We start from the raw sequence: 23,001 nt of genomic DNA on the forward strand, positions 1-23,001 counted from the left end.
CCGTCCAGTTCTTTACTGGAGGAGACTCTGGACTACCCAGAGCTTCACTCATACGCCATGGGCCTCATGGACGTTATACAGGCTGACACGTTCCACAAGATTGGGTGGTTAAGGAAGCTCCGGGAAACCATGATATATTTGGGTATGGAGGGACTTTGGAGCGATCCGGTGGCTACCGAGTTCCCCTCAAAGAGATCCCTGAAAATGCTATACTGGGAAAAGGTACACCATCGGATCTGGAATGATTCTGTATCATCTACAATGACCAGCCGTTTTTTGGAAGCAAAGGTTTCCCCAGCTTTTGAACCCTACTGGGATTTAATCACCCAACCCAGAGATCGGAAACTTTACTTCCAACTAAGAGCAGGTTCACTCCCACTGAGGGCTCTAACTAAAGGGTGGGCTGGAGCAAGTGCAGGGACCTGCCCCCTTTGTGGCCTCCATGAGGAAACAATTGCCCATTTTTTGTTTGTTTGCCCCGTTTATGCCAATCCTAGAAGAACTTGGTTGTCTCCTTTGTGTAAAATCCTTGCCACAAGGAGCGCTGTTGTTGCTTTAAGACTCCTGTGTACAAGCACTCTTCCAGTACTATCAATCGCCCTAGCCAAATATTTGGGATGGGCTTGGTCATTAAGACATAGAGCTCTTAGGGAATTTGCGGGAGTATCTACTACAGGGACCCATGAATAGTTAGTAGTAAAATTCCCTTAAATTAAGCAGCATTACTTTGAAATGCATTTTAAAAACATGAAAAAATAAGTAGAAAAATGTTTCTATTAGTCTTCTGCCACGTTTAATTCTTGTCTTAAATTGTAATTTTTAGCTTGTTGATCTGTTTGATTTTGTTTTTTCTTTGTATTTGGTTTAATTGGAATTTTAAGATATTTAAATGATGATTTTATCTATTTTTATTATTAGGTTCTGATAACGGTGTTTTTTCTGTATGTTTGTGTCTTTTATGGATTTTTTTAAAAATTCGAATAAAGACTATGAATGAATGGCATGGTTCATGGTATTTAGTTTTAGTGTTTCCTAGAATTTATCAAATAGACGAATTAAATGATAAGCAACGTAATTTTGCACGTGTAGTTTTAGATTTATTAGGTGGTATTATTCCTTCTGTTTGTGTAGCAATGAATGGTGTGAATATTAGGTATTGTTCTACAGTTGTAGATAGGCTTGCAGTAGAAACAACAGAGTCATTTATGCAGGTAAATATAGAAATTGAAGATATTAGGGCTATGGTGTTGCAAAATTGTCTTGTATTAGATATTTTCTTGGCAAAGAGGACAGCATCTGTGAGGTGATGAAAAGCCAAGAGGTGTTGCACATTTATACCCAATAATAGTAGAATTGTTGATTCTTTTTTTACTAATTTAACACATTTTTCACATGAGATTAAGTCTCTTGATAAACCTGGCTTTTGGGAACCTGTAGGCTCATAGTTTAGTGAGTTAGGTGAGCCAGATGATTTTCCTATTCCTACTGGCACTCTGTCAGTTCCATTTATGCTTTTTATTGGGACTTAATATAATTCTGATGTTTTACTATGTATTCTGTATCTGAGCCTTCATGGCATATTTTGCATTTCTCTGTAATACTTAATTAGAGATTTTTAAGATAAAAAACCTTTACATTTTCCATGATATAGAACTCAGTTACTGAGTGAAACCACTTTCCTATTGCTCTGCTAATTTGGTTGGGCCTAATGTTTAGGAGAGTGTTGACTTATCACAAGATCAGAGTGCAAAAGCTGAATTGTCAGAGGTGATTTGTGGGGTGATCTAAAATATTGGGGTGCATTAGAATATTTGGGTTCGCCTCCAGCAACAACAATGAATAAAACAATAGGCTAAAATGTAAGAGTCATTACAGTGGCGGAGATTAATTCAAGCCTTCCATCCATTACTAAAAGCTAATGCTGAACTAACTAGCTAAATGTCCTGATGGCCGCGGTGAAAAGGAGTCACAGCAGTGGAAGGAGTTTTAGCAGCAGCTCCACTTCTAGGACTCCATCTCATCACCATGCTTTGAGAAAGCTTCACTGAGCTGAGTCAATAAACCAGAAATGAAGGGCCAACAGGTTGGTTTCCAGGATAACATACCACAGCAGAGCGGATGGAGATGAAGCAGAATTAAATAGAACCTTTGCCCTTTCAACGCAGCATATTCCTGTTAGGCAAAGAACGTTGAGAGGAGGTCTGGTTTTCAACATGAAGCTGATGGTCCTTTCACAGGGTAGATAACCATGGTGAAGTGCCCATATCACAAATATGTATGTCTGGTTGAATCTTGGCAATTCTAAACTAACCCAGACCCAAGCTCCTTCTCAACTCACAATAGAGGCTGTTAGCTGCCCAGCGCTAGAGGAATCTAACCAGAAAAAAGAGGAAATAACATTGGACTTGCTCCGTGGATCACAATACTGGAGATTGTTACCGGTTTGCCTGCTGAGGATAGTGGTTTTTCGATAAATTGAGTACATTGTTAAGGGCCTTGTCACCAAAGTCTGCTGGTTTTTGGGCAAAATAGAGATGCCTTGGATGACTGTCATTGTCAACGGCAGTGTTCAGCAGAAAGAGATGGTTCTACAAGTGCTTCAGCTCACAATAGCAGCCCTGATTACAGATCACCAAGAAAGTTTTGGTTTGGGACGGTATAAGTTTTACAAAGTGGGGCTATCTAGTTGTCAAGCCCTCGCTGACGATTTTCGTCTTGCTGTTCTCTCTATTCTGTCCTACCCTACTGTCTCACAACCCATCTCTTTAGGGGTGGGTATTTCATAAAATAAAATCTGAGTTTCACAACGGAGATGGTTCAAATTGAAGAATGGAGACCTAGCAACGTTTTATAAGTTGGGAAGGTTTATTAATTGTAGAGTTATTATTTTGGGGTATAATAGTTGAAATGTATGATTAACTGTTTGTCTTCAATACAGAAATGTCAAAAGAACATAAGTCGTATTTGCCGTACATCTGTCCTTCATTGCACAGATTGGCCAGTTTACAAAATTCACCTTTACACCCAGGCTTCCGAATAAAATAAAGAGATAAACGTTGATCGCTTCACATCAGTCTGAGTATATCTGAGCCTAAGGGAATGTCATGCAGCTGGGAAGGTTCTGGGATGGCTCCCAGGCAATCAACAATAATAGTCAGTACCTTTTGGGCCCCTGACTTCCTCTACACACGTAAACTGGTAAAGCATTGCATCAGTCAAACGTCTATGCTCTACTCCATATCCATTCTGGTTATTCTCAGACTTCCCTTCTCGTGCTTATATTTTTCAGTACTCTTTCTGTACTCAAGGCCATCAAGGAGCAGGAAGTCAAACTATACATGGTGGAGAATGGCAAGAAATTATGCTGTTCTCACTCCAAGAAATTAGGCTGTTCCCACTCCAAGTCCCCCTCCTCAGGCCAGTCAGTCAAAAGACACATTTTGAAAGAAAGAAAAAACATAAAAAGCATTGCAAATGGAATTCCTCTTCCCCTAGACAATCATATGCTCATACCAGGTCCCGTAGTCAGTGTCCTAGTGACCAAGCCTCAGCTTCATTTTCATCTTCCAAGCTAGTTCCAATCCTTAAGAAGATGCACCCCAAGTTTCTTGGGCCGTCACTGGACTGCACCAAATAATGATCTTCAGAGAGGCCATGCTGTAAATATGCAAGAGAAGTCCCTCTTCCTCTGGAGCGCATTCAGCCCCTATGGAGCCAACAAGACCTCCAGCTGTATTTTGAATGACAGCTCTAGGCTCAGAGTTTGATGACTACCTTCAGACTACTTAGGTCTACCTTCACCATTGGCTTACACATCCATGCAGAAGGCCTTGTCAGTACACATATATCATTGACACCTTCGACAATGGCCTAGCGCCCAGCTGCATCATTCCCAATTCTGATGGTGCCGACTGTGAAGTCTGACCCATCTTGAGCCAGGTTTCACTCTTTGCCGTGCTACACTATTACAAAGATGTCAGCTTGCTCTGACAATGAGCCGCTTATGGTCCCTTTTCCATACAGTTGGAAGTCATATTTGGGTCAGATCAGATCCTATCCAAATCTTACGGTATGTGCCTCACAACATAGGATGAGATGGAAATTTTTATCTCCCTCATACAGATTCAGGCCTTTATCCAGATCTACAATACAGCAGGGTCCTGAACACCTCTCCAAATCAGTCCTAGTCTGGTCCTATGGCTCTCTTAGAGAGCAGAGTGCTTCCTTTGCACTTGTTATCCGCAGGTGTGCGAAAGCCTTTTAACAGAAGAGGATAAACGGAATTCGCTTAGAGAAATCCTGCAGTCAAGTTATCTTCTTCTGAGCCTCTAATGTTTAATGTTGCCCTCATGAACCTCATTCTGGTTATTTGGTTCAAGCTATTTTCTGCCCAGGGACATATACCGGGTCCTGGAGACCCTAAATTATTGATGCAACTCCCTTCCCCAGAAAGACTGATCGTGGAGGCTTCTTCATGTAAAACTCAATCCTAATGCTTTTCCTTGTATTCCCCTGCACAAGGAGCCTAAGCAAATTGTTGCAATGGACAAAGAGGATTTTTCCTGAGGGAGTTTGCCTTTTGCCTCCTGCTTCCTAGCCTATGGCTGACATACTCTTTGAGAGATGGCACAGGAGGTTAATTCAGCTCTTCCATGGGACCTAAGCATTTCTTTTTTTTGTGCAAATCTGTTTTATTATTTTCTTGCTTTGAAGAGGTTACAATAACAATGACACCTGCGTGCAAGCAGTAGTGGACGTTATATAACACGTAACATGGGAATGGTACAGATACGGTGGCATGGCATAATCACACTATGAGGATCAATGACTCAATGTTCATCGAGACAAGAAGAGAACAGTAGCCTCAAATTAGTAAATACAGTCACATTTTTTGTCCATCAATCAGTTTAAAAAAGGGGGAGAAACTGTGGAGAAAAAGGAAAGGCAGGGCAACGATTGTGAAAATTTGGCTGCAGTTGTCCAAAAGATTATGCATATTATAAACTGCCTGCTGTTGCCTGCCTTTACACAAGGTAACATACTACACAGATAATAACATCATTGTTTGCACTGTGCTAGGCAATATCGTAAGTTTAGAGTGAGAAAATAAAACTTAGATTGCATTAACTTACAAAAAGAACATATTAAAACCTTTGTAACTGTTGTTCAGCCCTCAACGTCCTGTTGGAAGTTGTGTGTTGTTTTCGCACTACCGGAGACTATTTACTGCCACTCCCCCTATCCATAGTTTGTATTAGCCAGTTTGTACAAGTAGTGTGCAATACAGTAGGGAAGTGGCGCGGTGTATCCGCTACCCAAACTCAGGATGACGTCAGTTACCCACAGGGTGTAGCGCAGGGGAATCCCCTCCTTCCGTGTCCACAGTGAGCTGCAGCTCAGTGTATAGAGTGTCCCAGCATGCTGCAATGGGGATCTTGCCCAGTCCCAGTATTTCCTCGCGCGCCTAATGGTGATGCACTCTGCCTTCTCCCATGCAAGCATTGAGTTCCGCCAGGCCATTATAGTGGGGGGATGGGGGGGGGGGGGGGTTTGGGCGCCTTCCATTTCTTGGTAATGAGCCGCTTGGCTACTATCAGCCCAAAATCTACGAATCTCAAAGTAACCTTTGAAGCGGGAGTTCTGTGAAATTTGTGCAACAGGTAGGTCGGCCAGTCATGTGGTAGCGCTTGGTCGATGCAAGTTCGCAAGAGAGAGGCCACTTGATTCCAGTAGGTACCCACCCGGGCACAACCCCATAGCATATAGATTAAATCAGCCCCTTGTTCAGTGCATCTCAGACATTCAGCATCTACACGATTAAAGTATTGATTAATTTTTGCAGGCGTGAGATATGCCCTGTGAACGTTGTAAAGCTGTATTTGCCGGAAACGCATATTGCGGGGTATGCATGTCGGACTTTCAAGTATCCGGGCCCATTCTGTATCTGAAAGCTGGTGTCCCAGATCCTGTTCCCACTTTTGACGCAATGGGTCGAGGCTGATTGCAGCATGAATCCTCAGGGAAGCTGCGAACCATTGTGTCAGGTGCCTACCCGACCCCATAACATGCAAGTATTGCATGGTAAGATGTGTCTGCGGGTCTGTAGTCATGTCCCCCACTTTGCCGTGAGTGAAGCTACCAGTGCCCGATGAATCAGAAAGTGGCCAAGCGGGAACCCATCTTCCTCTACCAGGGTTGTGTATGATAAAAGTACCCCCTCCCGATATAAGTCTCCAAGTGTCTGAATGTCATTCTCATGCCACCTTCTATATCTGCGAAGAGATTACTGTGCGGCCATCGGGGGTTCCTTCCAAAGGTATCGCTGGCGCATAGGGGGTCACCTTACGGGTGATATACAGGCTTCTGCGGAAGCATCTATAGGACACTTCAAGTAGAAAAAGGCTCCAGCAGTCTGGAGCGTGCACCTGGGTGGAAAAGGCTGACTATATTCTGCAGGGGAGAGGCCGGACGCATAGTGGCAGTATCTGTGCAATGGCGGATTGAGAGCCAACGTGATACCCATTGAAGTTGTGAGGCAAGATAATAATGCTCAATACAAGGAGCCGCCATTCCATCCTGGTCTATCGGCAGGTACAGTTTCTGCTGCGCCATCCTATGTCTGGCGTTGCCCCAGATAAAATCTCAAATTTGTTTTTCCATGGGGGTGAAGAAAGAGTCTGGGATGTAGACCGTCAAATTTGTGAAGTAGTATAGGAGTCTTGGGAGTAGTACTACCATTTTAGAAAGTGCAACACTGCCCGTTACAGATAACGGTAGGGTACTCCAAAAGTGCATCTGCGATTTGCGGGCTGTCACCTCCCGGCCTAGGTTCCCATCAACGAGATCGTCTGTGCGGTGGTAGATTTGGATGCCTTAGTAGCTGAACGTGTCCACCGCCCATAACGAAATTAGGGTCCTGGAGTCCCTCTTGAAATGAGTAAACACAAGATTTGCCAACATTGACAGTCAGCCCAGAAAGGGCAGCGAACTCCTCCAGTAATTGCATAAGTTAGGCGGGGCACGGTTGATGTCTCTAGTGTAGATGAGGAGGTCATCGGCATATAGCGACACGATGCGTGGCATCTCCCAGGGGCACTTAATCACCCAGTTGGGTACGTAGCGCTGCTGCTAATGGCTCCATCACAAGCGCAAACAGGAGCAGAGTTAACGGGCACCCCTGTACTGTACCCCTTTGTACTGGAAGAGAGTCTGAAAGGTAGGGTCCCACTTTAATTCTGACTGTGGGGTTGGTGTAGAGGAGACATGTCAGTGGATGAACACTGGGCCCAGCTCAAATTTCTCGAGTACCATAAATAGGTAACTCCATTCCAAGGAATCAAAGGCTTTCTCCAGGTTAATACAAGGAAACCCTCCCGGGGCCATGCTTCCACTGCATACGTAGATACCCTGAAAAAGCGCCGTAAATTGAGGGAGGTACTACAGGAAGGCACAAAGCCATTTTTATCCGTGTGAACCAATGAAGGGACGACCTGCGCCAAACTATCTGCTAACACCTTCGCTAGTATCTTGTAATCGGTGTTAAGCAAAGCTAAGGGTCTATAGGAGCCCATCTTGGTAGGATGTTTATGAGGTTTCAGCAGCAATATCAGGTGCACCTCGCGCATAGAGGGTGGAAGTCACCGGGACTCTAATGCAGTGGAGTATAGGGTGTGGAGACGCTGTACAAGGGAGACCCTGTATGCCTTGTGGTACTCTGCCGGTAGTCCATCGGGCCCGGTGACCTTACAGAAGTAAGGGACTGTATAGCTTCCCCAATCTCTTCCAGTGTAACCTGTGTGTGGAGTGCTTCCCTATGTTCTTGACCCACCGTAGGCAGTTGCAAAGCGTCCAGCAACCCCTCTAGGTCTTGCCCAGTGTCTCGTCTACAGGAGCAGTATAAGCTGGCATAGTGGTGTGTCAAGGCTTCATGTATTTCATGTTGTGTATATAACATCTGGCCTGTCCTTCCCGCAGTGTCCGAATGGGGTATGAGTGTATTCCTGCCGTATTAGCCACGCTAATAGCCTGCCCTGTATGTGCAGTATAATTATGGCAGCGAAGGCGCTCCAACTGTTCTGCATGTGTAGAGCGCAGCACCTCAAGACGCCTAGCATCTCTGCCCGCCTCTTCCCCTCCTTGCTCATATCGCAGCAACTGTTGTCCTATTTTTGTGAGGGGGACCTAAGCATTTATTTTTTCAAACTGTACATGATAGTCAAGATGCAGCCAAGCAGATCTTACAATAGTTTTGGTCTCAAAATATTTAGTTGCCTCTGATATGAAAAACAGAGTAATCATTCATAGATATTAATAGATGCGCTTCTTGGGATGCTCCAGAGACATCCAGGCTACACTTATGGGCATGCCATTAGATGACGTTACACTTTTTGGTGACAAGCCGGTTCCCCCACCACAACACTAGAAGGGAGCCAAGAGGAATTTAAAGACCAGCATGGGTTTTCTCCTCCAAAATTATCATTTCAAAACACAAATGAAACCCTGGGTCTAAAAAGAAAAAAAGGGAAATGGGAACTACAGCTAATGGAGTGTCCCTTTTATAGGATGGCTCCCCTCACCCGCCCGAAAGTGGCATACTTTATCATAGTGCAACCTCCTTGCACTCTAACTTAGTCCGAGTGCGGGCTACAACCCCTCTCTGAGAGGGAGGAGCTCAGGGATGTTTTTATTCAGTTTGAAAGAGGTATACTAAATACCCTATGTGAGACAGGTATGGTAACAAAGAGAAAACTATGAATGTGAGTTAAAACTAGTTATGAGTTATGCAGATAGTTTACTCACGCATCCTCTGACCAGGAATAAAAACAACTCAGACAGAGTGAAATTAGATCTGTCCAAGAGTGCATGAATAGTCATAGGTTGACATGTTTCAGCCTAATGTCCTCATAGGAGGTGCAGTGGCCTTCCTCGGACCCTCATGTTAGTTACTACCAGTGCAGATAACAGATTAATCAAAAAAAGGAGTCCATATACAAAACCAGTGTTTGGAGCCTATAATCTTCTTGCATCCTGAGGGTTCCATTCGCCCAGTGGACTATGAGTGTCACCCAGTGGAACCTACATCTTCTAAAGGCTCAGCACTGGGAGTGTCTTTCAGAAAAGATCTGACTTGGAGAGCAGACCTTTCTGCCCCCTCCTCCAGTTGTCATGTCAGGGACTCATACATCATTCCTAGGATGGGGAGTGCACTTGGATAACTTGGAGATTTGCAGTCTTTGGTCACCGGTGGACACGCTGTCATACAAACCTACCAGAGAGGCAGGCAATTCATCTAGTCCTAAAGGCATTTCTGCAATCAGTAAAGGACAGCACAGTCCAAGTTCTCAATGACCATGCTACTGCCATATGGTACTGCAACAAACATGGCAGCATGGGCTCACACATTCTCTATCTAGAGGTTCTGAGATTGTGACTATAGCTGGAGAGGAACAAGATTTCAATGTGTGCACGCTACCTGGCTGTTACCTAAATGTAAGGGGAGACAAGCTTGGACAGTGTTATCTGATGTGCCACAAGTGTGCCTATACCGAAGGTGAGCCAAAGGATCTTCGCTCAGTGGGACATACCCCAAGTGGACATGTTCGCACTTTAGAAAGGCAGTGCCCCGTTTTTGAGGACTGGAGTTTCCTCCTCTGTGTGGCATGTTCCGCCTTGGGTGGGACTTTGGCCTCCGTCATGCACTTCCACCATTTCCCCTGATGCCACGCTTTCTGTGGAAGTTGAGGGGGTACAAAGCAGATATTATTCTCTTAGCCTCAAATTGAGATTGGAGGGTCTGACTTCGAGCATCTGATCCTCCCCCCCCTTCAGTTGCCATTTCGGGAAGATCTGCTTTCTGAACAGCAGCACGTAGTGCTACACCTGAGCCTCCACAGTTTGCACCTTCACTGGTGGAGATTGAGCAAAAACAACTGAAAGATGGTGTAGTTGATATGATTCTTGCTGTGCTCTATGCAATGTAGGCATTCCAGATGTTTAAGGAATCACTACAGACCTACACTATGAATGCCCACACATTTTGTAAGGCATACCCCATGTCTATACCAATTCTTGTAAAGTCCATCCTGTGACAGGCTACCAGTACGCAGATATCGGGATCTGCAAAACAGTAGTCCCACATGTGCAGCCCGCACATTTGTGCTCACACGTTATTAGACTAGTGCCTCTTATCCTAGCTGCGTAGCAATGGCCGTATCAGAAAAGGCGGACACTGGTGGTTAGCACTACCAGCCTAATTACCATTAATTTATTGTGAATGAGGTTCAAGTTGTGAGACTTGCACACATTAAAAGTCCAAAAACTGGGTAGTCAAAAGCAAAAAGTCCCGTTGGACTAAATGGGCGGAACACATTTGCTAAGGTTGTGAAGTGGTTTTAGTGTTGTATTGCCATATTATGTTGTTGTATTGTGTCTGCATTATTTTTTTTTTTTTTTTTTTTTTTTTTTTTGAAAAACCTTTATTGACATTTCCATCATTGACAAGTATGGGCCTACAACCCCCCAGGGCCGGCCGCTAAGCAATCAGAGCAATAAGGTCAAATATAAGCACATGTGGCACCTCGGTAGCAAAGTCTTCATATTAAGTTAGTTCGGCCCGGGAGCCGCGCAGGTAGGACACCAGGAGAAAGGGGTTTTTCATTTTATAATGAAACAAAACAATAGGATCAGGTGCCAAACAATTTCCCAACAGCGATAAAGGGCAGGCCGCATGATAGACGTTAGCAATAAACAGCAATCTATTGAGTCCATGGCGCAAACACAGGATATGATGGGGAAGAATATCAAAAACAGTTGCGCCTGCAGGCCCCCATACCTAACGCCCAGAGAACCCCCGGAAACTGTGGCACACACGGAGAGGCAACGGTTCACAGCAAAAGAGGCGTACCATGCTGATCCCAGAAAAGAAGAAACAAGAAGAAACGGAAAAGAAAAAGGAGGCCATGGAAAAGGAGAGAAAGACTGAGAGAGAAAAGAGTCCCCCCCCCAACCCCCCACCCTGCACCTCTGCAAATGAGTATGGCCCCTCCCCCCAGCAGTGTGCCTGTCGCCCTGGAACTAGACCCGAAATATAGAAGAAACAGGGAAAAAGGAATAAGAAAGAACCCCACCAGGCGGGGGGGTGGAGAAAATATAATAAACTGGAGGAGGGCCTTCAGAACAGACCCCCGGCTTCTCCCTCCCGCACAGTAAGGTATCCCAACAGCAAACAATAAGTAGCACCAAATCGATCATAACAAAAGGGGGAATGGGGAGCATGGCGCACCGAATATGCTAGTAGCTATGTCCTGGGAGTACACAACCATGAGTCCGCCCGTCTACCAGCTGATCACCCCGAGGGATCAGCCTCATCCCTGACCACTCCTGGCGATGCTGCCCATGCCTACCCCTTGACCCAGCGCCATGTCCGATGTTCCAGGGTGAAGGGATGTCACAAAACAACCGGGAAGCGACGCACATAGGTGGGGTGGAGGTCTCAGAACGCCAACACAGTCCGCATCTCGGAGGGACGTCTTTCCCAATGCTGCCCCAGGATCGGCACTGCACACAAGGTCCGGGAAGGCTGAATCATCCAAAGTAGACAGACATTGCTGGTAAAGTCCCTGGGTCACCGGAGGTCGTGCACGGGACGAGGCCACCACCTTCCACTCGGAACCACTACCTCCGGAACAGATCAAACCCTCAGTCAGCCGATCATACGGTAGCATACTGTCCGGAGTGTCCGGCTGCGCACTAATCGCAGGGATGGCCGCGACATTATCCTCCCGTGTGCAGTGTAGGAAGTCCCTGTGTAACTGTGGACCAGCATGCCGCCATTGTCCCAACGCTGATGCCGCACCGTCGATCTTACTCCCCAAGACCTCGATGCCACGAGCCAAGGAGAAATGAAGGGCACCAAGGGCCTCGAGGAGGTCGCCGTACCCCAGCACTGCTCCCCGCGGTCGCTCCGCCACACTCCCAAAAGTCACACACTCCCAATCCTGCTGCGACCCGGTGGACAGGATAGTAGGCTGCATCGCAACAAGATGGCCGCCGGGGGAGGCCCGGCTCGTATGGGGGCCGGGACCCAGGGACAAGCACCTCGGGGTCCACGTCGCTGGAGACAGGGGTCCGGGGGCAGGCACAAATTCAGCCGTTGCGTGGCTCGGGCAACAGTCGTCTCCACCAAGGACCAGCAGCCGCGAAAATCCGGGAGCAGTCTGCAAGGATCAGGACGAGCTAGGGGCGGTGTCCGGGCAGCTCACCGTCAAAGGCAGGGGCAAACACCGAAGAGTCTGAGAACTGCACCCCCGGGTATGCCCTCGATCCACTACACTTTAGCAACGGGAGCGGCCGCGGCGAGATGCAGGCCGGGGGCAGCGCCGCCCCGGTGGACCGACTCCACCCAGTCCCCACAGGCCGTTGTTGTTAAACTGCCACCCGGCCAAGGCGTCCACTCGAGGTCCCGGCTCCGGGCCTGCACGGGCCGCAAAGTTCATCCGCAGATTTCTCAGGCGGTACAGTAGCCAGAAACCCCGGAGTCACACGATCGGTTGCCACTCTCCTTCACAAACACGATCCCATGGCGCAAGCTAAGGATCTAGTACAGGATATCCGTGCGGGATGTGGAGGTTCACGGAGCCGGGAATCTACGCTGCCGTCTCGGTCGCCATCTTGGCTCCTCCCCCCGTGTCTGCATTATTATGGTGGTGGTGTTGTGCTTTGTTAATGTACCTCAACACAGCGTGTCTGCAGAGTCGTGTTTTGCACAGTATGAGGGGTATTGTGGTTTAGGGGTTGTACTGATAATTTGGTGCTGTGGCTTAGTAATGCAGTTATGAGAGGGGATTAAGTGGTGGTGGGTACAATTTGTTTGTGGGAGGTGGTGATGCAATTGTGTTCGGGTGTAGTTGTGCAGTTTGGATGCTTGGTGATTATGGGTGGTAATGTGAGTCTGTCCTGTGGTAGCACAGTGGTGGTATACCAGTGCAGTGGTGGTAGTGGTGCTGGTTGAATCCTTGGTGGTGTTAGGTGGTTTAGTCATGGGGGATGGTGTTTACATCTTGGGGTTTGCTGTCTGCTGCATCAAATGGGTTGTGTGGTACTATGGGGTAAGGGTTGTGCATGTGGATTAGTCAAGTACACTTTATTCAGCCATTTTTTACCATAAAAGCACATTTAAAACACCCTGACAGATAAAAGGACCAACACTACACAGTGCATACTACAAGGGCAGGTCCAATAATTCATATACAATTGCCAATGTGGATCTTTAACAATTTAAAAATGTCAAGTCAGAAGACAGAAATAGTAAGTTTAACAAAAACAGACCTAATTAAAGTGCATTTTATACAGCACTACAAAGTTAAAATAGTAATGTCCGCTAAAATAAAGATGAATTTTAAGACAGATTTTAGTTAAGCGCATAAACAATTTTTTCTTCACCTTAAAGCTCCTGATAAAAAACGTGCAACCCCAAAACATATCAAGGGCGTGGACAACATTTGCAAATATATCAAAGCTGATCTCACTTGTACAAAATTACATTGTTTTAAAAGTGGTAAGATGTATTTTTTCCGAAAGTCACTATAAATTCACGGAAAAAAGTAAAAGGTCTTTGTCCTTTAAATTCAGCACAAGAGCAGGGTTTTAGGGACTTTGGCTTAGAGAAACCCTTGGATACCGAGAGGCATCAATGAACAATTAAACCTAAATCTAATTAAAAGAAAGCAATGGTGTGAATTATTGATTTACAACCAAAAATGTTGTTCTTAGGTCCCAGGACTCAATATTAAGTATTGTCTTACCATGGGTTTGTTAAGTTCACTATTTTCCCTTTCCACCAATCTCCTGGCTAGAAATTGCCTTTCTATATCTTTCATCTCTTCAGGGTGTATCTGTCTAGGGTTTGTAAAGAGCTCAGGGCGCCCTATATTCGCTAGCTGCTGTGAGACGTAACCTAGCCTAGGAGTGTCAGCGGCCCTGTCGAGCCTCATGCAATCTTCTAAAACATACTGGTTCAAGGTAGGAGTGGGGCTAGACCATATTTGTAACCACCGTATCAAAGGGGCCACTGCTATAAGATCGGAAATTAGCCTTGCCTAAGTCCTATGTGCACCATAAAGAACGGGGTGCTGGAGGGTACTACTATAAGTTTCCGGAGGAATTTGTTTTCCAACACCTGCGAAAAGTGGGCATCCTTATAGCCCCAGACCTCGCTGCCATATGTGGCCATTAGTATACATTTCTCATTATAGACCTTCAATGTTGGTCATAGTGGTTTGCTCCCCAATCTCCTTGCAAAGACCATGGTTGCTCCTGCTGCTCTAGACAGGATATTTTTTGGGAGTATTCGGTGTACCACCCATGACCCTTTTTCATCAAACAAAACACCCAAATAGGAAAATGTGGCAACATTTGTCAGTTTTCCCCCTTTGCATATGAACGTACGTTTGTCATGCTTTGTGTTACCCTACAACATTATGTGAGACTTGGAAAAATGTGTGGAAAAGTCAAGTGAAACCATAAAATCAATAAATGTATTTAAAAGACTTTGCAGCGCCACAGGTGTCCTAACAAGTAGAACTGCATTGTCTGCATATATGAGAGCTGGGATGAATTTAGAGCCTGCTCTAGGGATGTCTTTGCGCACAGATGACAGGGCAGCCCCCAAATTGTTAATATATAGAGTGAATAAAACCGGTGCTAAAATGCATCCCTGTCTCAACCCTCGCTTAACAACCAAGGATTCTATAAGGGAACAATTTTCATTGTATGTGGCCGAGGCAGGCGGATTTGAATGGGCTCAGTGCAAACATGTGGGTTAGTTGGCATGATGTATAGTGATAGTGATGGTGAATTGGGTATAGTAGCAAGGCTGAGACTGCAGTGGGTATTCAATGGTATGAGGTGGTAGTACTGTACTGTCGGGTGGCTGGCATGTGATGCTAGTGAGTGGCGGTGAACTTCTTTCAGTCAGTAGTGTAACGGTTTGGATGGAAGTGCAGAACTGGTATGTGGGAGTGTCAGGGTGCTGGGTGGGAGAGGCAGTTTTAACGTGATGAACCTGTTTTGCACTCCTTTGCGGCCTAAAGAAGGTACTACCATTACTACCTACCCAATCTAAATCTCTCATTGTGCGTAGTGTCATACTTAGTAGGTTGGACTACTGCAATCCCCTATTACTTGGAGTTCCTGACTAATTGATCAATAGACTGTATAGAGTCCAAGTGGCAGCAGCTAAACTTGCGTTAAACAGACCCCGTAGATCCTTGGCATCCAATGCACTGAAGGATTTGCATTGGCTTCCCCTGAAGCAGTGGATCATCTTTTAAGCCAAGTGTATTGTGTTTAAGGCTCTACATGGCAAGGGTCCTGGGCCTCTATAACCCTAGACAGAAAGGACACACTTCTGGGAGGTATCTTCGCTAGAGTTCTGCAAAAGATATGACAAAGTGATCTGGCCTTTATAGTTAAGGCAGCCTAGTTGTGGAATAAACTGCCACCCACTCTTAGGTCATCAACGGAATTGCTGAAATTCATGAAAGCTTTAAACCCCTGGCTTTTCCCTGAGTAATTCTAAAATATTATTTTCCCCTCACTCATGTGCATCTACGTCAGCATTGCTGTGCTTTTACATAAGCTTTCAAGGCCAGGATATTGTTTGGTGACAGTTTTGGATTAACAAATGCTATAAATAAATAAAGGATGGTGGTGCAGGGGTAAGGTGAGCGTTTGGTGCTGCTGGGTTGGAGAGCAGGCGTGTTGGTAGTACTACAATGGTGTCCAGGTGAGAGTATGGGCCGGTGGTATAATTGTGAGCGGTGACAGTGTGTTGACTTGGAATGCTAGTGCACAGCTAGGCTGGTAACACCATGGTGGAGTTGGTATTTCTATGTTGGGGAATGGTAGTATAATGGTAAGGGCTGCTGAGGATAGAGTGGTGCTGCTGTGGAAGTTTGCTGGTGAGATGATAGTATAGTTTTGTGGTGGTGATTTTGCAGTGATAAGAAGTTTTAGGGCCTTCTTTCGCCATGGAAAGGATGGCGGAGAGGAAAGGTTGCCTCTGGGCCTGGGAATGCATGCAGGGGTGCACATGTTGTGCCCCCCTGTTCCTGCACGGAAAGAAATGCACAGGATTGTGCATTTCTTTCTGTACAGGAATGAGCTGCGGCTGTCTCACGGTGACACATGTCTAAAGCACACCTATGTGCCTAAGATACGTAACATGGGGCGCCAGCTGTAGCAGGGCCGCCTGCACAGGATTAACTCAGAATTCAGCGGGTGGTTTGACTACAAGTTTGGCGGTCTTGCAGTGGGACGCTGGTGTGGCGGCTCACTGCAAAGACCGTCAAGCTCGGAATGAGGCCCTTAGTCTGGTGCAATTGTGACTGTCTGGTGTTGAGGTGGGGTACTGCAGTTCAGTGCATGGTAATGTGGGTATTTGGGAGTATTAATGCTTTTTTAGCCAAAGCATTTAAATATAAAATCATAAAAACACAATTTAGCTGTTGGACATGGGGAGGATTGTATTTATTTCAGTCAGCCAAGAAACAGCCATTTTATATAACGATTTCATCTGTAACAAAATCCTCGCCAACTCCAGCAACTCAAAAGAACTCTTCGGTATCATCCAGGAATTCATGAAATGCCCCAGTGAAGCCACAGACGTCACACCCTCCCAGGACCTCTGCAATAAGCTTGGCTCCTACTTCCATCTGAAAATCAAGGCCCTCTACGACAACTTCAGCGAACAGACTCCAGAAATCACCCCTTCCCCCACCGACGACAGCCAGCTTACCATTGCTGCCTGGACCCCGGTCACCACAGAAGATACAGCCACAACCATGAAGAGCACTCACTCAGGAGCCCCCACGGACCCCTGCCCGCCGCACATCTTCCACAGAGCCGCCGTCGTCATAGCGCCTGAGCTACGACACACCATCAACGCCACCTTTGAATCCGGCATATTCTCCGACGACTGGAAACGCGCAGAATACAAGCTCCTCCTCAAGAAACCCTCTGCAGACCCGATGAACCTGAAAAACTACAGACCCATCTCTCTCCTTCCCTTCGTGGCCAAAGTTACTGAGCAGATCCTCAACGCCCAGCTGACTAACTTCATCGAGGAGAACGCCATCCTCGACCCTTCCCAATCTGGATTCCGCAGCAATATCAGCACCGAGACCGCCCTCCTCGCCGCCACAGACGACATCCACACGCTCCTTGACCAAGGCCACACGGCGGCCCTCATGCTACTAGACCTCTCCGCAGCCTTCGACACAGTCTCCCAACACACTCTCCCAGCCATACTCCATGACGCCAGCATACAAGGAACCACCCTCGACTGGCTCTGCTCCTTCCTCGACGGTAGAACCCAAACGATTAGACTCCCCCCGTTCCCCTCCGAACCCACAGAGATCAACTGCGAAGTACCTCAAGGATCGTCGCTCAGCCCCAAGCTGTTCAACATCTACATGACCCCCCACGCCGCCATCGTCAGACAGCATGGACTCAGCATAGTACCCTATGCCGACGACACCCAGCTGATCCTCTCCCTCACGAAGGAACCCGACGCCACCAGACTCAGCTTCCAGGAAGGAATGAAAGACGTTGCATCCTGGATTAGCAGCAGCTGTCTGAATCGCAACTCGAAGTAGACAGAAGTCCTCGTCCTCGGACCCACTCCCTCAACTTGGGACAACACCTGGTGGCCCACCGCCCTCGGCAACCCTCCCATCCCCACGGACCACGCCCACAACCTCAAGATCATACTCGACTCCTCCCTCACCATGACCCGCCAAATCAACACCGTCGCCTCCACCTGCTTGAACACCCTCTGCATCCTTCGCAAGACTTTCAGTTGGATCCCCCTGAATCCAGAAAGACCGTCACCCACGCACTCATAACAAGCAGACTGAACTACGGAAAGGCCCTCTACTCTGGAATCAACAAATCCCTGGTACACAAACTCCAGATCATCCAGAACACCGCGGTCAGACTCGTCCTCGGCATCCCACGACATTAACAATTCACCCAACACCTGCGAGACCTCCACTGGCTCCCCGTCGAGAAGAGAGCAACTTTCAAGCTACTAACCTACGCCTACAAATTGCTCCACAACACCAGACTCAAATTCCTCAACCAAAGAGTCGCCTTCCACGGACCCAGGAGAAACCTCCGCTCCGCCGCCCTCGCAGAAACCCTGCGCATCCGCAGAACCAGAGCAGGTGGAAGAGCCTTCTCCTACATCGTGGCAAAGGCCTGGAACGAGCTCCCGATCAACATCAGACGCTTCCCCACTCTGCACACCTTCAGGAAGAGCCTCAAGACTTGGCTCTTCGTCTGACCCGGAGCTGCAACCTCTCCCCCGTGCCTTGAGACCCTCACGGGTGAGTAGCGCGCTTCACAATTCCCTGATTGATTGATAGATATCTTGAAAGTGCTATGAGAATGTAAATGCACAAAGGAAAGTGAGGGTGTTTCGCCACTTCAAGCAGTCTTATAACTGCATGGGTCAACGTTAGCAAGGAAGATATTAGCACATTTAAGAAAGATTTGAAATAATAAACATCAAACCTTCACATTTTGAAATGTTCCAAAGTACAGCATGTATGTGTGCAGCTATGCTATAATTCAGAATGGCTGCTAAACACAAATCCAGATATTACACAGAAATTGGAAATCGGTGAATGAGCTATTCTGTGTAAGCACGGGTACTTTCCATGACGTGCTTTGTGAACAGCAGTGGCACATTGAATGGGGAGCTAAGGCACCCGATACCTGGACGCCTTCAGCAGGGCCAACCAAGAAAGAAATAATAAAAAATGCCTGTTCCACTGACGTCACAATCTAAACTGTGACATAACCAAAATGAAGCAAGACCATGCCATAATTCTGGCTCGTTGGAGAACAAAGCAGTGAGATCATTCGCACCTGAGGGCATTTCTCCCGCCACACGCTGTGCACAGATGCCACACCCTTGGCGTAGACTTCAGGTATGTTTTTTATTTAACTTAATGATGGGGGGGGCGGCCATATTTTCACGTCTAAAATAATGTATTCTGTGGCATCCATAGTTAATGCCGGTCTATATCTCGATATTTATCGATTACTCGCTAGAAGAGGGAAGAACTTTGCCATAGTTTGCCTTGGAGGAGACTGTTTGCTTCAGTCAAACCCTTTCATGGCACATACATGACCTGCTACCTCTTTAATTACAAATATAATAGAATTGCACCCTATCGTAAGTTACTTTCACGAGCCAAAGAGGAAGTTAAATAAGAAGTGTATTGGCAAATTGAAAGCCCAGATGACCCGGAAACAGTGCAGGTGCCCGATCCTTGAGCAAGACAACTCTACACTTAAGAACATGGAGCTTAAAACTTAAATAAACAAGGTAGGTTCAAAGTGAACAAGGTAAGTACTTTGATACATATATCTACCACATTAACTAACCACACAGTGCCAGATCCTTGAGCAAGACAATTCTACAGTTTATGACATGAAACTTAAAACTTAAATAAACAAGGTAGGTTCAAAGTGAACAAGGTAAGTACTTTGATACATATATCTACCACATTAACTAACCACACAGTGCCAGATCCTTGAGCAAGACAATTCTACAGTTTATGACATGAAACTTAAAACTTAAATAAACAAGGTAGGTTCAAAGTGAACAAGGTAAGTACTTTGATGTATATATCTACCACATTAACTAACCACGCAGTCACGCTACACACCTACTTCACCACTCACACACTACTAACCGCACAATGGTGGATCAGATGCTTTCACAGCAAACACAAGACTTCATCGAAAATGTTCAAAACAAAAGCACCACAGGAAAAATTTAAGGTAATAGATGCAAAGTAGGGATGCCACCTGGCCAGTATGTTATCGCATAGTTAGTATTTTAATGTCAAAGCCGTTTAAAGAAAGAGTGCACATTGGCAAAAATCGGGAGTCTGTCCCCTGAGAAGTGTAAACTCGTCAGAGCAAATGAAAGACGCCAGGACTTCAAGGGTATTTTAGAGCGGTCTAGTCTATTCCTAAATGATTGTTACAGAAGTCACTGGCGTAACGAAAATTGAGGGGGCCTCCCTGCAAGGAACGTGAAGGGTCCCCCTCCGAGCTCAATCAAGAGCTCTCCGGTAAGAGTGCTGTGCTGAGGGGTGAGGGGGCCCCCTGGAGCTTGGGGCGCCCCCGACCCCGGGGGCTGCGAGTGCCTGTGTTACGCCCCTGACAGAAGTGGCAGCATTTCTTCCTTAAAATATGATACAGCGTATTTACCGCAAAAATGTTTTTCTAGTGCCACCTCCTGGTCCTTTCAGATACTGAAAGCATGAGCAAATGGTCCGTATTTGTCTGAGAAAAGCAGCGACATTAGAACTGGCCTCCCCTCTCTTCAGAATCTAACAATGCAGCTCTGACATTCCCTCAAGCAAAAAGTAACAGCATATACACACACGCAATACATATAAAACAGGTGATTCGTGGATAGGTTGACTGATGAGGTCCACCTCCAGAGGGACGGAGGGCAAGGACATGAGCATTTTTAAAAAAAATAAAAAGTCTCTGCCAATGTGATCTGATAGCAAAGTTTGATACTGATGTCTGGCATATCGCGGAATGAAAGGGTTAAATGTAGATGATGGGGCTGCTAGAGAAACCAAACGAGGCACAGTTATGGCCTACCTTAGCAGGAGCCGCACTCTGGCCAGACAATCCCCACCCCACATCGGTGCCTGACTCCTAGGTGCGCTTCTCTTCAAATTGCAAATTATTCACCTGTTTCCGATGTTTTCATGAAGCGAGGCGCATCTTCCCAAATACAGCATACGCCCAAACTCCCCTCTAAAATACCTTTCAGGGAACATTGGAGAAACAAATCTTAAGTTACACATGGGCACTTATCCATTATCCACTGGAGTGCTGCAGGCTGGTCAGTGGCCTTGGCAACCGGCCTGTAATGAACAATAGAGAGTTGTGACAGCATCCAGCTGTGCTGGGGAAAAAATGGAGGAGGCAAGATGGGCCCCAATGTACTACTGTGAGGTTGCAGAATAGTCACAATTTGTGCACAGCAATTGGTTTATGACAAAAAAAATGTTTTTGAGCTGCGAAGATCTAGTACTCTAACAGAGAGCAAAAACAGACGTTTGGTAGGATTTGCAAAAATCCTCCAGCGTGCATATTAATGACGTTGAATGCAAAATCAACAAGGTGAGGGATAGAATGCGTGAATTAATCTCAGCAACTGGCAATTGCTCAGGGCCGCAGCCCAATCCATAATTTTTCGCTCATTAAACCACGTCAGTTTGGACCCAGCCATATGCAAATCAGTCTTGACTCTGCTCCTCAAGAGGAACAGTGCAGCCCGAACTGACAAGCAAGGTCCTCCCTGAACTGGAACACAAGCAACCCAGGATCGGTTTCACCCTTGTTTTGGGCTCTTCAGTAGGGTATAGCTTTGTTCCAGTGGCACAGTGAGCCCGGGAACCACGTCTTGGTACACCCAGTGCACTCACGGCATTAATTACAAAATCAACAAGGTGATGGATTGAATGCTTGAATTAGTCTCAGCCACTGGGGATCACTTGGGCCACAACCCAATCCATAATTTTTGCCACCATGCCACCTCAGTATTGACCCTTTTCCTCAAGTGGAACAGTCCAGCCTGAACTACCAGGTTAGGTCCTCCCTGAACTGGCACACAAGCAACCCAGGACCGGATTCTCTCTTCTTATAGGCACTTCAGCTGGGTATAGCTTGGGTCCAGTGGCACAGCGAGGCCGGAACCCACGGCTACTCCACCATTGAGAATATTGTGGCACTGCCTCACCTTGCAAAAAAAGCACTAAAAAACAGTGGCGGCCCGCACGGATCGGGGGTGGCGGGTCTAAAAAAAAAAAAAACTTGAACTTACCTTACGCTTTTCTCCTCCTCGTCCCTCTGCATCGTTGGAACAGGAAGCACATCCAGGCTTCCCTAAGCCAATCACAACACTGCAATACAAAGTTGTGATTGGTCTGAGCGCCTGGTTCCGGGCTCAGCCAGGGAATGAGAGCCTGGGCATGTTCTCCACCCCACCAGGCTGTCATGCAGCCTGGGTGGACAACATGCAAAGTACGCATGACTGTTTGGCTGGCTCGAGATGGCCGGCCAAACATTCATGCACACTTACAAAGTATGTTCACCACTCCCCCTTCTTCCGTCGGCGGAGCAGCCCCACCCGCCCTGCAAAGCTGCAGCAGCAGGACCAAATAAATTGCTAATAACCTTTAGTTATTATCATTTTATTATTCCTTTATTTGACTGCTGCAAAGCAGCGGGAAAGACGCTCCACCTCAGCGGAGGAGCCAGCACTGCTTGTGAGTCGAGAAGGATGGAACCCTTTTGGCTTCTGACGGATCTCATAGAATTAAGATGTAGGAGTTAGTGCGGAATGCAATGAAAATTGATTTAGAATGTTGAGTTTGAAGCTACACACAGAAGAATAAAGACGTGACATACTTAGCTCAGTGTGCGGCATAGTCATTGGCGGGTACCCAGGCTGGGGAAGACACTACAAATGGCGATGAGATTGGGGATAAGTAACCTGAAGATCAACAGTGCTCTCCCAGAGAGTTTGCTTTGGTCCAAGCAAACTGTTCAGGTGTGCCACATGTGCCTTCGTCAAAGTAGGGAATCAACACTTAATGCATGTGCAGTCACAGCGCAGCTCCAGTCACTTTGAAGACGTTGAAAACTAACAAGAGCATTGCAAAAAATATACTCGCTGTTGTTCGAGAACCTGCTGGTTAAGACATACATAAAGTTACTGCACTGCCACGCAAGATAAAGTCATACAGTATACAGAGCGTTACTGTCAAAGGCGGATACGTACAGATAAAGAAAAGAAGCGCTAAAGACTGCAGTAGTCAAATACGAATAAAATACATAATGCGCTGCCTGACTAAACAATTGACAAGAAAGCATACTGTCATTGCACTTACCAGAGCCTAT

General features: G+C 46.5%; 1 protein-coding gene across 2 annotated transcripts in view; it reads right to left on the reverse strand.

Moving 5' to 3' along the window:
* Positions 1-20,961, reverse strand: part of ZC2HC1B (zinc finger C2HC-type containing 1B) — a 292,907-nt gene extending 271,946 nt beyond the window's left edge. For both annotated transcript variants that reach the window (XM_085609304.1, XM_085609303.1), the window contains exon 1: positions 20,785-20,961. The gene's annotated coding sequence lies outside the window, so the exon portion shown is untranslated. The remainder of the gene's footprint in view (positions 1-20,784) is intronic.
* Positions 20,962-23,001: the final 2,040 nt, after the last annotated feature.

The sequence above is a fragment of the Triturus cristatus genome, chromosome 6 (assembly GCF_964204655.1).
Source record: "Triturus cristatus chromosome 6, aTriCri1.1, whole genome shotgun sequence".
NCBI lineage: Eukaryota > Metazoa > Chordata > Amphibia > Caudata > Salamandridae > Triturus > Triturus cristatus.